Genomic DNA, 18,589 nt, shown 5'->3' on the forward strand with positions numbered 1-18,589 from the left:
GAATAGCTCTGCAGTGTAAACAGATAGACAAGATAGCACGCAGTAGAATCGCTGTGGGACCTGAAGAACTATTTTCTGTGGACACTGTTTGGAATTTCAAGGAAATATTTTAGAAAGTAAAGTACCTAACTAAATCTGATTTAAAAGTTTTTTTTTTACCCTTCTAGGAGTATTCACTGCACAATATTAATTATGGTTGACCGGCAAGCTGAAGAAAAGGGCTGTTTTTCATATTCTGCAAGTTTCTGTATGTCAGATACTTAACTAATGAAAACTGTGAGTACACAGCTATTGGTAGCTAATAAAAATCGGGAGTTGAGGCATACAAACAAGCCTTTCATTGCATGAAGCAGAGACAGCATATGTTTGTTGGCTTCATTTTATTCCTGTTTGGGAAGGATTGCAGCATGAAAAGTAACACTACCCACTTTACTTGCACTCTGAATCAGGGAGATTGTGAATACATGATTTTTGACTGTTTGTCTGAATGATGCGAATAAAGAAGATTTCAGATAACATCTGGATGCTAGGGTGCCGGTGACGCATGTATTGATGGCAGAGTGCATGAGACAAAAAACAGAATGGGGAGCCGCAATGAATAATACAGAAGGCAGGATTTGTCTATTAGTCATTCAGGAGATGTCTAAAATTGCCATAAAGTACCATAGTCTCAGGAACAGTGTAACTTTCTGTCTAAGGCAATGCTGTAGAAGACTGAAAAGTGGGTTGTCTAATTACTGTAGCTGAACAGCTGAACTAGTAGGGAGCTGTGGAGCATGGCTGATAAGCAGCTAATTAATAAACTAGAGACATCTTGCTCGTTAGTCCCTCAAAGGTCTGCAGAAGAGATCCATGATGTCTTAAAAGGAGGATATGCAGATTGTGAAATCTCTGAATGCCGGGCATGGAGAAATGAAGTGTGAAAGGAACTAATGATGCTGGTAGCATTTGGAGTGTCAGCGCACGCTGTCTGTGCCTGTGAGGCAATTAAGGAACTGCAGCCCCTCACGGGCAACAGACTGCAGAACAAATACACTCTGTCTGTGCATGGATATTGTGTACCCACACAGATATAAACCAAGAAACTGCGATTTAAGTTACTAATGTGATTTTCTTTGCTGGGCTTAATTAACAGCAGTTCAGCATTATGTTTGCTGCTAGTTAAAATACAGATTGAGTAAAGGAATATGAATCACTAATTGCAAGATGCATCAAGTGACTGGTGGGAGATGCAGATGCTAGAACAACTGGCATTAATATTGGCTAGTAGGTACAGTACATGGATGTTTTGGGGATATCTAGGAGAGGATTATGCCTGGGGATGTGTCAGCAGTGACCAGAGGGAAAGATAAATTCTAGAAGGAAGAGTGGGCCGAAACCAATGGTAGAAACATCCTGGGGAGTGAGGAAAACTGTGCCTCCTCCATTGCAGTTTACTGGGACTAGCAGTTAACACATCACTTTAGCTTTCTTTGGGCCAGTGAGCAAACCAAGAGTTAGATAAACAGCTTGCCTAACAACAGCTAGTAAATTAACTCCAAGTAGAAGGGTTAATAAAACTGCTGTACACCAACTGTGACATGGCCTGCCCAAATCTTGGCTCTTCTTCTAGCTGATCATCAACAGTTCATCTTGTTCTTTGTTAAAACAGTTTCTAGCACTTTGTTTTAGCTTCTTCTAAGAGTATGGCTGTCTCGTTTTTCTTACTGGGTCTTGCCTTTCTTTTGCACACTTGGACTTTTCCAGTGTACAGCTGCAGTCTTCTGTTAGGCTTGTCCTAAAACCTGAGGGACTGTTGTCCCAAAAACTTGGGTCCTTTACCTGGTGCACGTCACCCAATTTACACAGCGTTGAGGTATTTTCCTTTATTATGTAAATGCATAGGTACAAACCAGCACACCATTGGTATAAACTAACAGTTATTTATACACAAGATATTAACATATTTAATAATCTAATTTATTAATTGTTAAATGATTGGTTAAAATTCTTTGTCTACCATGTAAATAACTACACATGCCCATTCTGATTGTTGAGACCTTTACTTCCTTAACCTTTTGGGTTAGCAGGTTTCTTGAGGGAGTGGTCTTTGAGTCAGTGGTTGTGGTCTACCTCTGCTGGAATTACCTTTCCTCTAGTTTCACTTAAATTTGGCAACACTAAGCAGTCCTTCATGGGCCATTAGCAAAGCAGACTGTCATTCACTTTGGGGTTTTTGTTTAGAGACAGAGATATCCTGTTTCACTATGCCATAGTATTGTTAGGGTAAAGTGAGCTAAGTTAATCTTTATCGATATCATGACTAGGGAAAAATCCCAACCATCAAGGTGTCTGAGCACCATATTTTTCCATTACTTTTCTCGTACAATTACATTCTTCCTTCCTCTAATAAACTTCCCAAAAGGCACAGGCACTTTCAGTTTGCTTACTTGAAAACTTAAGCCACACTAGAAATGGAATATTGCTGCCTGAAGTTAAGCTCTTCTTCATTTTGCCTTCTCTTGCAGCTTCTCAGGAATCTGCTGTTGCCAGATTAATTGCGGGGCTCTGGGTACTACTGCTGCTAGCCACAAAAGGTCCAGTCCCTTCCCTCTGCTGCCTGTGGCATCTCACGATGATTCCTGATTGTTGTGGGGTTTTTTTTCCTTACCTGACAAGTACTGCAAGTACTATGTTTTGGAAAAGAGTAGTTTAACTCTGAGGCTAGCATCTGAGCTATTTTGACCCTATACCTAAGGTGTTACCCATCTTTGATGTGTTTCTGATAGTCCCTCTTTAGTATGAGGTTTATAATCCTGTTTTATACCCAGTTCTGATTTTCAATGTGGATTTAAAAGTCAGTGACCTGGACCTTCAGCCTTAAACTTCACCCTGAAGAATCTTATAATTTCATTGTATTGGTAGGAACCTAATGCTGAGACACTTAGCTATTCTAGTGAGCACTTGAAGCCCTTCTGTGACATTCCCTTTAAAATACTAAGTCTGTCTGTCTGCAAGAAATTCTTATTTCTGGGTCAACTGAATAGATGGTTCCATCTCATCCCTAAAACCTGTCTTCTGCTTTCCTGCTTCTAGCTGAACAACCTCACCGTTTGCATTTGGTGACTTATCAGGTGTTGCATCCCATTTCTCAGTTATGAAGGACATTTCTAACGGCAATAATAATCTCTACTTGCATGTACCCTTTCCTATATTTTGAGGAAACTGGTTTTCTGTATACTGTTGTATTATAAACACCTCCTTTATATACAGGAATGATATTTGGAGACTTTTGAAATAATGGTCATTGTATTAAGAGGTGAATTCTTAGAAAGGTTACCTGGGCTATAACATGTAATTGTATTAAACCTTTAGAGCTGGCTGTCAAGAGAAAATGACTGGGGAGGCGACTCTCAAAATACTGTTCAGCAGGATACACATTCTCTTATATTCCTAGCCTGACTTGATAAATAATCTACATAAGCTGCTGTTTACAGACATAGCTTTAAATAGCCTTGGAAAGTGTCTCTTGAAGGTCCCAGACTTCTTCCTCTGAGGTCTAGCATATTACTTCTGACTGCCAAATACTTGTTTTTTCTGGCTTGTGACTTTAACTGGCTGCAAGGATAGAGGAATCAAGATGCCAGCACTTGTTAACTAAAGTAAGCTAGCTAGAAGGTCTCCCTAACCATATTTTCTAGATTCAAAGCTTAATTCAGGGGTGTTCAACAGGTTTTCATAAAACATGAATTCAGATAGAAGTGTTCTTAAATGGTGCAAGTAATGGGTGTGTGAGTAAATGCATTACTTCTGTGCTTGCGCCCCATTCCCTTTAACCTGACTTCGAACCCAGAGATACGGTGAGGACATGATAGGTATGTTCCTTTGTCCTCTGTGTCACCGCAGTGAATCCTGGGCAGACCACCTGGATACGAGCATATTCTTGCTTACGAGTGCATGGTTATGAGACTGTGAGTGAAACCAATTTTGTTTTAAGTCAAATTTGCCCATGAAATGTAATACACAGGAAAAGAGCCATTTGTGTTTGAGGAAGAGGAAGGTATAACACTGAAAAGGTACTGCAAATGGAAATCGTAATGCTTCTTTGAGTGTTTTTGTTAGTTTGTTCCTAAGCAGAACCAACATAGAAGGTTTTGAGTAACCGCACTCTCAAAGACAATGTTCTCTCAATTCTTGTTTAGCTAGATAAAGAAAGGAGCACTTTTTCTTTTGGGCGCTGGCTCACAGTATTTAAGGCATTTTATGGCTAGGGTTGCTTTTCATTCTTTATAGTAACACACATTGCTGCAAGGTAATGAGTTAGAAATGAATGATTTATACAGCTCACCTGGTACTTCAGCAGAAAAAGTATGAAAAATCCATAGGAGAAACTTGTGGAGGCTCTTGCCAAGTTATAGTAGGAGCTGCCATGGTTGAACATGCACCTAAGTCATCTGAAGATGGACAGTCCTAGAAAAAGGAAAGTGTAGCTTATGGCACTTATGAAGAGGGCCTTTATGAAGAGTTGCTAGCAAACACTACAGGAAAGTGTTAGAAAATATCTGAGGCATGCAAACTGACTAACCTGGAAGAGCCAGGGTGCATGTGTCAAAGCACTAAACTGGGCTTGAAATATTTCCAGTATTGGCAAAGCTAGCATCTCAGTGCCAGCTGGGTGAGCACTGAAGCTCCAGTGTCAGTGTCCTTCAAGGTATTGCAGGGCTACAAGGCAGCATTAAAGAAAGGATTCTTTGGGGGTAACTCTTAGTACAGTCTCTCCAAATTTGTACAAAAGGAGAATTTCCTCATTAAAACTGGAAAGTTACTCCGGACTTGGAGCTACATGTTGAGAACAGACTGCACCCCTTCGCTTTCTGAATTGGGTAATAAAAGTACCCTCGCCTTGCTAAACAGACATTAGCATTAACTTCAAGTAAGGCCACATTTTTCACAGAATGAAGTGTCCCATAGTAAAATTGGATTAAAGAATTGTACTCTCCACCCTATTCTTTTATTCTGCCCAACCGTTTGCTGTGGTGCTGTGAACTGATCAGGGACCTGATTCCTGTTTAAAATGGGAGAGTTGAGAGCCTGGGCAACACAGATATATGCAGATCTTCTGTAATAAAACAGGACCCTTGCTCTTGATTCAATAGAGAACAAGGTAAATGCTTCATGGCATGTTTAATGCATTATCATCAGTCATGTGGGGAATGCAGAGGAGGAGCTGGCCGCTGTTGTAATGCCTGTGTTAAGCTTTTCCTCAACTCTTTCATCTCTAAGATTGACTCTGTTTTGTTTTGTTTTTGTTTTGTTTTGTAAAACTTGTTTCTCCACTAGAAACTAAAAGTCACATCAGTGGTCACTTGTGAGTAATAATTTGGTTGAGTGTAAGTTTAAAAATAACTACCTGAGGCATGTTTCTTTATGAGGCAAATCTTGAATTCCACAAGAGAAAATAAAACAAACTGTTGGTGTGTTTGACTTCTGACTTGAATCTGTAAACATATTTAACCCAATCCTTGTGCTAATGAAGAGGGTCCAGAAAGCACAGGCCACAGACACCATCACTCTGATGAGGAAGAGGATGCAGTTCAAGGAAATAAAAAACAGTTGCATTTCCCATTTCTTAATGTGTTTAAACAATATCAAAAAATAGCTGTAAAACCAAGGTTTATTCTTGTAACCAGTTTATATTAGCTACCCATTCTATTTAGGGACTGATAAAATATAAATAGTAATTTGTCTACGGATAATTGAGAATGGAAACTGGGTAACATTCAAGAATATATATACATTCAATAATATCCATCACTTGGTTATTAAAGAGATAGTGCTCTGTACAAGACTTGCTGACCTCTCCTCGATAAAGACTCCTAAATAGTTTGGAATACTCAATTCATTAATGAGAGAAATCTGATCTCCATCACACGCTGGACTGATCCTTTCTTCTGTTACAAACCACGTTAGATGAAACTGATTGCTGTAGTCAAGAGCAGAAATTTCCCATGCCATCTCACAAACCATGTGAAAGAGACTGTGTTTCAAAGCATGACTCGGATAAGGCTGTAACACTCGTTTCAGTTCAGTAAGCTGAGCTTTGTAAGTGAAGCTTGGAATTACTAACTTTACTGCCAAGAAAAAGTTCTTATACTTTTAATTCTACTGCCAAAAAGGGGCTGTACTGGCAGGGTACTGGAGAGTTGCTGGCTGACTTTGCTGGAAACCTTGCAATGTTACAGAAACCACCAGCCACCCAGTCTGCTGCATATGGGACATGAACTGTAATTTACTGACATTATTACTGGTCAGTTAAAGATGCACCCATGTGACTGAGACCTTGATCTGTGTCTTTGCTGTGCAAGCTGACACATGCTCTTGCAGGCTTGCCAGTTCTGAACTGAGCTCTGTAGAGACCATCCTCTGCAGGGCTTTCACTGAGGACAATGAGGAGTTGGATTCCTTTCATAGCATGACGTGGGACACTATGATCTTGCCAGAGGATTCTTGGGAAGCTGCCAAAAAGACAGCAAAATTTTCTTTTATTCCATTCAGAAGGAAAATAACGTGGGATTCTCTATGCACACCAGCAGAGCTCTTTCAGTACGTGCCCCCAGTCTTTGTAGCTTTAAATCCAAGGTTCAGATGTTGAACGTGCACTGTTCAAAGATCATCCTGAACAAAAAGTTTCTAATTCTGTAAATGCCTGAAAGCCTTAGTTTCATCCTTTCCTGTGCTTGGTTCTATCTAAGCAGCAATATGTTGAGTGACTTGGAGTGGGTCTTGAAAGTCTGGCAGTGGAACAGGACATTCATGGTGTTGAAAGACTGCTTGAAAGAACTGAGCTCATTTGGAAGTGAATAATATGGGTTCAAGTCTATAAGCCCTGCAAGTTTCTAAAGTCCCTGCTGCTTGATTTTTTTTACTTTACTGAAACTATTTTTCCTTTGAGAATACTAAAACTGCCTATCTTTCTTTTCCTCTAGTTAAAAAAATGGCTTTTGGATACTGTAAACCTGAGCATAAAATCAGTATACATCTTATTTTAATTGCCTTGCAGCCTTACTTAGGAAAAAAAGATCTGTGCTTCTGCCATTTAGTGATCTGTTCTAACCCAAATGCTGGCACAGGAAGCAGACTGGAAAACCTGAGAGGTGCGTTATTGTCTAAAGCCCAGGGGAACAGCAAGAATGATTACGACCCCACAGGGTGAATGGCAGCTGGTGTTAGGTGGTGGTTTTTTCTTGGTTCTCAACATGTTCCTGTCAGGTCTCTTTCCTCTTGGACATGAATTGTTTTGGTAAATCCAATTTACGGCATTAAGGAATGTCTGAGTTCAAATATGCTGTGCGGATTTGTCACTGTGAGCAAGGTTCCCAGCGCTGCTGCAGATCTCCTTCCACAACTCCTGGCACTAACGCTCTTACAGCACCTTCTAGTGAACTATCTTTTAGAAGTTGGAATTGTTCTCCCTGTAAAAAGTCCTGGATGTGCTGGAAAAGCTGGATGTCAGCTGGTATCAGTGTGACTTCTTACAGAGGCTGGCAAAACCCTTCACCTTTCCCCTTTCCTTCCAAGCTATCTTAATGAATCTGATATGCGTGGACCAGAGAAGTGGTGAGCCTGCTTAGACTGTCAAAAGGATTGACAGCAGTTTAATAGCCATCTTCTTGAATGTTATGCTGGAGGCAGGAACTTCTTGAAGAATATTTTGCAGCAGTTTCTTCCTCCCTCCCTCCCCCTGGAAGTGACTGTCGTGTGGTGTCACTGTACGTGCACACACAGTACGTATGCACAGGGGGGCACCGCAACTTTCTTTTTAAAGGATTTCAGTGGTTTTGATTGATCTATTGGATTCAGAGTCAAGGAAACCAAAACCAGCACAGAACTGTGCGTAATCTGGCAAACTAGCATTTCTGAGGAATTACAATACTCATATCCAGTCATCTCTTAGCTTTATTTCACCCTCACAGCCCACCACCCCCGCCCACACTGTATGCATAGCCCATTTTTCTTACTTGTTGTATTTTCTTCTTCTCTTCTTGGCTCCAAATGGTGGAAATGTTCACTCTGCTACTGTCAGGACAGATAAGAAGGAAACATCTTTCCTTTAGCTGCAGGCCTCTAGTTAGCTCCAAGTCCTCCACAGGGTTTTACATGCTTTTTTCTTCACATGCTGGTCAGAAGCCCCTTCTGCAGCTCGTTAAAATTCTGCTCTGAGTTACCAGGATAGGGAATGTTTTACAAGCAAAGTAGTCTGACGACTGCCTCACCCCCCAGATAACCACAGATTTGGGCGCTAGGAATATCTCTGCATTAGAAGTAGGGGTTGCAATGCAGGAGCAAAGCAGGAGGCTATTTCACTCCTGTCCTGAGTACAAAAATATTGCAGTCTGGTATTGTGTAAATGGTTGATCTGCTGCTCATATTTTAAGGTGTGGCTTGGGCAGGTTCTACTTGACTGGGATGTAAACAGGTTTACTGCCAGATATACCCATTGATATGTAGGTATTAACTCAAGCTTTTGGGGAACTTTTACATGGTGGGTATTTTTCAGGCACTTCTAGAAGTCGTCTGATATACAGAGGATTGTGGCAGGCTGTAAACTTATATACTTTCTTTTGATATTCTATATTTATTTACCCATTTATACGTCCATTATCTACAATGTTGTGAAGCATCCAGTGTAAGCAAGCAGTCAAAGAAATGACCAGTAGTCTTTCAGCAAAACATCCTTCCAAAGTTTCACAGGTACTTTTGAGAGCAGTTTGTGCATTCAGGGTCATCCACAAAGCTTAGAAATAAGCTTTAATACCAGTGTGGGTTTCCTTCAAAAACTCTTACTCTGGGAGGAAGAGATATTCTTCAGCGTGAAGTAAAAAAGGGTGTCCTTTGCAGAGCAGTAGAGCTGGCTGGAGGGGTTGAAGGTCTTCTGAAGTAAAGAATTGTATCAAGTGCAGCCGCCAGGCATGGAACTGGCATGAAAATCCTTGCTTTGCTCGAAGTGTCCGGTTTTATAAATCTGTAAGTTACTGCTTTGATACTGTAGGTCAAAGCTGAGACCTGAATTCTGCCTTTGTGAGCTATGCTCATGTCAATACTTAATGTGTGCTGTCTTTTAAACCTCAGCCTAGAAGCCACTTACATTTTAAATCAGTTGTATCCTTAACTGAACTTTGAAAAGAGGTTGTGAAACCTGAAGTTTCACAGTTATGTTTAAGTCCTAAATTGTCTTTAGGTTGTAGCTTCCAGTGAAACTGCAGGTAAAATCTCTGGATGTTCTCAACGTGGTACATGTGAGCTTAAAGACAGCTAATGTGGGTTTTTTTATCTTTATTAACACAAATGACTCAGTCCTTCAAATGCTATAAACCAAGAATTTTACACTCAGATTAAGTTGATAATTGAGAGACTAAAGGAAGTATACTCACTTAAGAACAGAGAAGCTACATGAAATCAAGCTAGGAGCAGCATTTCAAGATCACTACTGCTTAAACATCAGCAATAAGGTGACACACAAGTGGAGAGAATGAAATGAAGTTCAAAAAGATGAACAAAACCAGACTAAAGATAAAGCCCACAGAAAACTAACTAAAGCCACAGAAGAAAAGCAAAACAAGAACTTCCTTGTCTGTCCTACAAAGCTGATCATACCCAGGTGATCACCCCGATGACCCAGCTTAACTATTTCTGAGAACAAGTATCCTTTGTCCATTATTAGGGGGCTTAAGATTGAAATAGGATGAAGCTGCACGTGCATGAAGCTAGAACCAACCATTAAGAACAGTATAAAGAAACTTGGTTGAACAGAGAGCGTTATGCTTTATGGTTAGCTGGTTCAAAATCCTGTTCAGTCTGCAAATGGAACAGCACGGGGGTTCAGCTAGTCAAAGAAAATCAGGTTGTAACAGAAGCTATTGTGTGGCTTTTTCTTGTACATAAATATTTTGTTTAAGGGTGTTTGGTTTAGCTCAAAAGACCACCTGACAACAAACCTAAATTGTCTTCTAAAGCAGAGCCAAATATTCTATAGTAGAGGAAAAAAATCAAACTCAGACCTTCAGAGATATTAGTGGATTATCTATAATACCTCTTCTCTCACGTGCAGAATGCCCACAATTTGCAACACTGGTGTGGGATACTCACCTAGGTAGGTGAAAGTCATTATGCCATCCTCAGAGCAGGACGTAAGTAGCTGTTTCAGGAGTCACAAGACTTGCAAAAGCTAAGAATTCTGAAAAGTGAATAAACTAGATGCAGTTCAACTGAGTTCAGCTGCAGTTTACTTCTCCTGAGAGGCCAAATACTGGCCACACCTTCTCTTGGTCCCTTTCTGGGTGAGCAGAGCAGTTCATTGTTGCTTGGGCTTGGATTGAAGATTTGGGCTACAAGTTAAGACCTGGAGTCTAAAAGGCAAAACCAAGAATGGAAACCAGGACGGGGGTTTCCCCACCAGTGAGTGAGTTCTGCAAAGGTAGAAGGAAGGCTGCAGTCAGTAGAGGACCAAGTCAGCTATATGAAGTCTTTGTTTCTAATACAGCCAACTGTAACCAGTTATCTAGTTAGAAGACATTTAAATACCTACTAGGAACTCTGGGAGATGTTAGTTAGGCTGCTCTGAGCTTAAAGATATTTCTTACAGCTCTCCGCTCTTCTTGGTTGATGCTTCAGACCAAGACAGCTATTAGCATGCTACCTCCCTCATAGGCAGGTATCCATATGTGCATGTCAAGATGTGTGTAACTTATTAATAATCTTCCTACTAGGCACCACTACAGATACCTTTAGAAGAAATTCTGGTTAAAATGAGACTTAATGTTGAGAAAAAAAACAGGATTGTTGTAGAAGTGTGGTCTCCTTTGGGACAAAACAGTTGTGCCATTGTCTGGTGACTCTTGAAATGATGACTACCTCTGAAATGTCAAAGGAGCAAGGGCATGCTCATGGCTGATGTGACGTCATGTCTTTTGCATCCTTATATCTCCACATGAAGCTCTTACTGAGGAAATGCCAGAGGAAGCAACTGAAACAGCTTTGGCAACAAGAACTCAATGAGAATGTAGGGATTTTCCTTTTGATTTTTCCAAGTAGTCCTAGATGTTGCAAACGACCAACTGGAAAGAGCCACCCAGAATAAGGGCTTTTTGGAAGCTGTTGCTTCACATTATATTTCTGAGTAAAGCAATGTCTTGCTGCAGCATGAGAGCACTTGTCTTCTACATTTATTAATATTTAAAACTCTTCTAATCTGCCATTAAGACTTACTGTGCTCAAAAAGATTTGCCAGCATACCCTTTTCTAACTGCCCCAAAGCTGCAGAGGGTAGGTATTCTCTCCTCAAAACCCTCCTAAGCTCTGTGCTGTGGTTGTGCACTGGAGTCAGTCTGCACATCTACGTGGCCTCCAGCTTAACTTTGATAAAGGCTTGGAGATGACTCCAGTTTCACTTCAGTTGTCTCCTTGTCAGGGGAAGGAGCTGAAAGGGACATCAGGGGGAGTCAGCACGGTAAACTGTTCCAGCAAAGGACTTTCAAAATTTCTTACAAGACATGCCTTTGCTTCAAAGCCAAACCAACTGTCCTTCTCAAATGTTTGTGCATGCCAAGGAATAGAACTCCTGGACTTTGGACTTAATGACTGTCTCTAAGTTCCTTTCAGTCACATTTTATTTCTGTGGTTAAATGGTTACTTCTATCACACATGTTTTCTGTACTCATAATTTCACAAATTGCTTTCCTGTCTCCTCAGGGTATTTTCTGTCTAAATATTGTTTTCATTTCTATTATCAAGATTAGCTGACATGCTGGACTGAAAAAACAATCACAGCTGGCCAGTGCTGTATATCTGTAGAAAAGTCTTAGAATTAATTTCCAAACTAAAAGGTAAGAAGTGTGAATTCAGCAATCCTTCTGGTTTTCTCAGAGTTACCAGGCATCCCATGATGTTAAAATACCACTTTTTTCCAGTCCTTAGTGCTGCTTTTGAAGATCACTATGAACAGGCACAGCTCTCTGAAGAGTTACTCGGCCAAGTATTCAGCACAAATTGACAGGATCTTAAGCCTTAATAGCTGCTCTAGGGGAGAGAAACTGCACTGGGAATAGAATTGCTTTTGGGCAACAAAATTCAAAATTTTGGAGAAGGATTTGTAAATTCATACATAACTGCAAGGGTATCCATTTGGTTCCCAGCTCATTTATTGACATGGGGAATACATGGGGAGGGCTCTGGAGCAGTGTGGATAACAATCCCCTTGCCCTCACTGTCTGATTCACTGATCACTCCCTTCCTTTCTGACAGATGAATGAAGAGCATCTTTGTACATCAGTGAGAAGTCTGTAGCTGGGTAAAAGTGAACTGAGTGAGAAGTTAGTTTACAAGCTGTGGAAAAGTCACATTCACATTACTGGTGCATTTTTTCTTCTCCACTAATGCAGTCAGAGCCATAGCAGCATATTTCCTATGCAATTTTTTCCTCTATCTGCATACTGGATAGTTGTGTTTCCATAACTTTGGAAGAAAGTCCTCAGTCCTGGGTCTCCTGATGGATCCCGTCAGCGTGAGGTGATGCCCAGCAGTTGTTTGTTACGGTAGTTCCGCTTGTGGGAAAATTACTGCATCACTTTTTGTTTTGTTTTGCTTCTGCGTACTGGTGGGATTTGGGTCTGTTGCAATGATTTATCTTAGCGCTGCACAAGAAAGTGGTTTCCTGTAAAAAGAGTATTAATGTTTCTGAATTGTTATCATCTGTACAAACGTAAGGACTAGTTAATATCTAGCTAACCCATTAAATAGCAGTGTGTGCTTCTGGCCAAACTGCAGCTCTTTTGAAACATAACTCAGCAGGAATGTATGGCAACTACTTGACCTATATCAAGTAGTGTATAAGTAAGTCCTGGGTCTGATTTTCAGTGGATTTCTTTAGAGGGGTGATTAATGGAAAAAGCTCTTGATCTGTGTTATTTTTATTAATGCCTTTGGCTGAAATGTTAATATAATATTAATATTGTTTAGGAGCCTTAGGTAGTGATTCATCTGAATACAGCTGAATAATGCATCTTTTGCAAGAGTTTCCAGTTGAGGCGCTCAGTGATGGTATGTCTGGAATCTCTCCACTCCCTCTGCACAGTGAATGCCAGAGCTGTCAAGGTTTGAAGGACAAATAATTTTGCTCCGCACCCTTTTCTGTAACCTGGCAAATACAGTGCATCCATTGTGCTTGCTAAGGGATCCAGGCTAACAATAGTGCATTTATTAACTGGGTTTCTAAGCTTCTGGGTTTTTTTCCAGAAATGCTCAAATGAAGGGTAAGCCTTTTGCGCCATGTTACCTGTGAATGAATTTTTTGATTTCTAAGTTAAAAGCCAAATTGGACTCCTTTGTCCAGCAAAATCTTGCTGCCTTGGTGACACTTTCATCCTGGACGTATCCAGACATCCCTTCTTTACCTCAGCATGGTAAATGATGGAGCTGGGAGAAGAAAACAGAAGAGTGGTCAGGCGTTCTTTTGCCATATTCTGAAAGGGGAGTCTCAAACCCTTAACAATACCTTAAATAATTGCTACAGATGTCATCTGGGCTTCCCTTACATGTGAACCACTAGTCTGCACTGTGCCTGAATGAGCCTGAAATAGATATATACCTACCACTTACACGGCTTTCCAGGATAGTCCTGGAAACATAAAATAGCACTGTATGCTTTCATGTGAATGTGTCCTTAAAGCCGAGCTGGTCAGCACTGTCAGCCGGCACCAAGCAAGGCAGCACAAGCACAGAGGCCTCCAGCTGCTGGTGTGTAGGCTTGAGGAGGAAGAAAGAATAAAAATTCTTGCACCAAAACATTCTCACCTTCAAAACTCAGTTTTATTGTGAACTAACAGACAAACTCAAGACAGTGTCATGACATGTTTGCTCTCACAATGTAGATTTCTGACTGAGACTTCTGTGTGACTCTTTGGAAATAATAAAAGCCAGATAGGCTGAGTGTATTTCCCTCTTGAAAGAGACAGGCTTTTCATTCTTGTGTGAATGCAAGCTTTCCTTGCACTGCTCCTTTGGAAGAACCAAGTGTAATCAAGTGTCCACCAGTTTCTGCGTCAAGATGCAAGGTAATTTCAGGACTTTGAAATGTAGCAACAAAAAACCTGCATTGCACAGCTTACGTTTTAATTTCAGAGATTAATAAAGGGACAGTAACTCAACTTCTGCTTGGATCCCACATTGTCAGCTGTAAATCTCTGCACTTAAATGTATCATCTTCAAAGTGAGCTTTGAAGTGACGTGAACCACCACTAACTGGTGCCTCCTGACATCAGGAGACCTTCAGGCCAGAGGGCTGGTGCTCACTCACTAGCAGGCCACCCAGTCAGGGGAGACCTGAGTACAGAGAGAGGCTAACTGAGCTGGAAGGTCAGCTTGCTTAGTGTCTCTTTCAGATGAGCAATGAGTGAGAAGGGCTGGAGAATGAGTCATTGCAGAATCCTGTGGTGAATTTGACTGTGTTCGTGGAGCTCGCATGGACTCTTCCTCAGCCTAGCCTCTCCACCGGGCACAGAGTAATGGGTGAAGCTTCATAAGGCAACACTTTTTGCCATCCTGGAAGTCATGTCTTCTGGGGTGCAGGCTCTCCGTTCACCTAATGTGCTCAGGCTGTGCCCTAAATTCACCTGCTGAGTCATGTAGCTGGTTCTAGGTTGTTTTCCTTCAGCTCTGTGGTGTAAGAGCACTCAGCTGCAACTTTGTCCCCACACTGGCAAAATGAGGGGGTGTGCTCAGGCAACCTTTCGAGTAAATTCTGTTTTCTGGGTAGAGCTGGAGAAAGAGGTGACTTCCTAAATGTGATAGCCGGTCCGATGTGACAGCAGACTCATCGAACAGGTGATATGCTTTCCCTTGAAGAAAGCACGAGGGTGTCAACCTTTATAGCAATTTTAAAAAATTGTTTTTAATGACTCTTCAAACTAATCTGTAAAATCGTCCTGTCACAAAGCCAGGAATCTTGCTGGTGGCTGTCACTGCCGGTCGGTGGCTCAGGCACACCGCTAGGGGGAGGGGTTTCTCTGCCTTTCAGGTTACGATGAGGCAGCCTCTGGGCAGCTCTCTGCTGAGGATTTTTGGGGAGGGGGTAAAAAGGGTCCTTAATTGTAGTTACAAGGACACTGGATAAACCAGACTTCCATTTCCAGGAATGATGTTTAAAAATTAAAGTTTATACTAATTCTAGGGGAGAAATCCAACTGCTTTGATCATGAAACGGTATTCTGCAGCCTAAAGCCTTCAGTGGCTTGCCAACAAGTTAAATTTTTTGTGTTCTAATATAGATGGCAAACCTTCACTGAAACCACCGTTTTCTTTGGAAAATATATCATTGGATGTCCTCCCTCCCTCCCTCCCTTCCTCCCTCCTTCCTTCCCTCCCTCCTTCCCATTGCAGGCAGTTTGTAACTTTTCAGTTCTAGTACTATCTGAAATACAGGTTAATACTACTGAAGTGCATAAAACAATAAAAGACACTAAATTCCCAATAAGCTAAGCTGCAAATATATTGTACTTTCTTTCCAGCCTGCAGCCTGAAGGTGTATAGGCAGTTGGATGTATTCTACTGGGATTTATGGGTGTGAGCTAGCACTGGTGGCTTTTCAGAAGTTCCATATAATGTAAGCTTTTGCAAAAGCAATACAGTAACACTGAGATGTAGTCGCTCATATTTATGCCCAATGTTTTGTCTTCTGAATCAAGCGCTCTTCGGCTTGCAGGTGTCCTACTGACAACAAAATTGGGTTTATCCAAAAATGTCAGTTATTTCAACTGAAGCAAGGTGTTCCTATATCTTATTATTCCTCCAGGAAATAGTCAAGCAAACTAACATGACTTTGAATACCGGTAAGTCAGATGTGAGCGGTATGTGTGTGGTTTTTCTTAATTTAGGCTCAAATGTGTGTTTACGGAGTGAATCTCTCTATAGTCCTCACCTGCTGTGCTTTGGTTTGCATAGTAGAGCAGGCTTTGAGCATGTGAATCTTCTGGGTGAAATTAAACTTGAAGGCGTGCTCTGGGAGTGCCCCTAATGCACTCCAGCCACAAACATACCATCAGCCGCTGCAGCCAGACTAAAGCTAGTCGGAACTAACAACCACTGAAGCATGTATGGTGTGGCTGCCTGCTCCTCAGCACCAACTACTTTGCTCTGCAGAGGTTGTGCTACTTGCAGATGTAGACACAGACACTGGTACCAGAAGAAAAGTTATTTTATTGAAATAGTCTTTAAATTGTCTTTTAAAAGTCTTAAAATTGTCAAGCCAAAACCACACAATTATACAGGCTCTGCATATGTACTAGAAACCTGGACAAACCCTACCTATGGCTTCCTGCTCTCTCTGAAAGTATTTGTGTAAGCCTGTGGGTGTGTTAGCCATAGCCTCTGCCTGTTAAAGGGTGGGAACTGGCTTTCTGCAGCTGCAAAATTGCAAATTCCACCACCATCTCTACTGCAGATAGTGTTTGGTTAAACTCTGTAAAACCCGTCCGCTTTTAGCTGATAATCCTTTCAGGAGAGAGCGCTACCGTCACTGCTTTCAGCACCAAGTTTTATCACTGACTTTTGAAATTTGCTTTTGTAGAGAGGAACCTGGTAGTGGCACCTTCTCCTTTTTCTTTCAATCCCCAGAACTGTATTCGTCTTCTCCCCTCGCTTCTCCCCACCTGCAACTGCAGAAAAGCTGGTTCTTGTGTGATTTCTCAGGAAGCATGGAGGGGAATCTCTGTGACCCTAACCTTGCTAAGAGCTACACACTTCTGCTCCAGGAAGGGCCCCGAAAGCTTCTCATCCTGCAATTTGTGGAAAAAAGCAGTCCTGTAGATTTTTGTTCTCTTGATAAATGTCTTGCTATAATTACTGAGCTTAAGGGTATTGATTTTTTAAAATGGGAATACAGAAGACATATTAAGAAGCCCCATTAGCTCTGCTACTAGAATGAAACCTAAGACTTCACAATGTCCTTTGCAGGATTATTTTGATGCCAGCTCCACAGACCTTCCCAAAGCGTTTCCCACAGTTGATGCTGGGACTCTTTGCACCGTACCTTTGTTCACACACTGAGAACGTGGATGTAATCCTGCAGCTACTTGCCCGGTAGCATAGTATCATCTTAATTTTACTGATAAGGGTGACTTGCTGAGGTCACAGAGGGAGAAAATTATGATCTTGATCTCATCGTGATTCTCAGTGGAATACTCTGTCTGACACCTTAAACCAAAGGGAAAAATTAAATCAGTTGAAAACTGAAAAATAAGAGCTGGTCAGATCTTACCCCTGCATTCCCTGTGCCTTTTGATTTTACCTAACTGCCTTTTAGGGACATGGCTTTTAAATTTAATTACCATACTATTACTCTTTCCTCTGACATGGAAGAGCTTGAATTGAGTATTGACTAACTGAACTAGTTACAGCAAGGCATTACCGTCATCCAATGGCATGCTCAGTGGTGTTTGCAAGAGCTGAGGATGAACTTGGGGGTCACCGGGCTGCTGCTTGCGGGCTGTAACCCCGCCATGCCTGGGGGAACCGCCAGCTCCAGCAGCAGCACGAGACCTGAAAGCAAGCTTGGCTCTCTTGCTCATGTTGCAGGGGGAAGTTGCCTCGTCTGTGCCACCTCTGCCTCCAGCACTCGCTGCGTACTGCACGCACATGTTTTGTGTATACATATGTAGGTGCACATATCTACGTATTGTGTGCATTTATAGGTGTATGTGTATTCATCTGTACTGGGTCCAGCTGGGATAGTGTTAACTTTCTCCACAGCAACTCCTGTGGTAATGTGCTTTGGATCTGTGACTAAAACACTGTTGATAACACACAGGTGTTCAGGCTATCTGCTTGCACAGACTCAAGGTTTTCTTCTTCCCACTCTGCCCCACCAGCAACAAGGCTGGGGGCAGGCAAGAAGCTGGGAGGGGACAGAGCTGGCCCAAACTGGCCAGAGAGATATTCCATGCCATATAACATCATGCTCAGCTACAAAAGCTAAGGTAGAGGAAGAAGCAGCAGGGCTTTGGGGGTTTTGTCTTCCAAGGTGACCGTGGCTTAGAGACTGGGCATCTATCTGCTTGTGGGAGCTGATGAATGATTGCCTTTGATTTTCTTGGGGGTTTTCCTCTCTTTTCTTTACTTTTAAAACTGTCTATATCTCAACTCACAACTTTTCTTGCTTTTGCTCTTCCTATCTTCTCCCCAGCCCCACCGCAGGGGTTGGGGGTGAGCAAGCAGCTGTGTGGGTGCTTTGGGGTCAACCCACCACCATCCTGTTTGGCACCCAATGTGGGGCTTGAGGAGGGGGTTGAGATATCGATGGATTTGATCAGGGCATGTTAGACTTAATTTATAGCTGTGTGGTGGTTACTTGGCAGAGACTACTAATGGCTGCTTTCAGCCTTTGCTGTGTTGCTGTGTTTTGTCCAGGGGGACCTACGATAAAAGTGGCTTTCAGCCTGGCATTTGGCCCCTGCAGCACCACCCCACTCTGGGGACCATCTCATGGAGGCAACTGTTGATCACACCTTCCTCCTCTTCTCCCCGGAGGACAGGTCTTCCTGGCTGCGCTGCAACAGACTCG

The sequence above is a fragment of the Phalacrocorax aristotelis genome, chromosome 3 (assembly GCF_949628215.1).
Source record: "Phalacrocorax aristotelis chromosome 3, bGulAri2.1, whole genome shotgun sequence".
NCBI classification, from domain to species: Eukaryota; Metazoa; Chordata; class Aves; order Suliformes; family Phalacrocoracidae; genus Phalacrocorax; species Phalacrocorax aristotelis.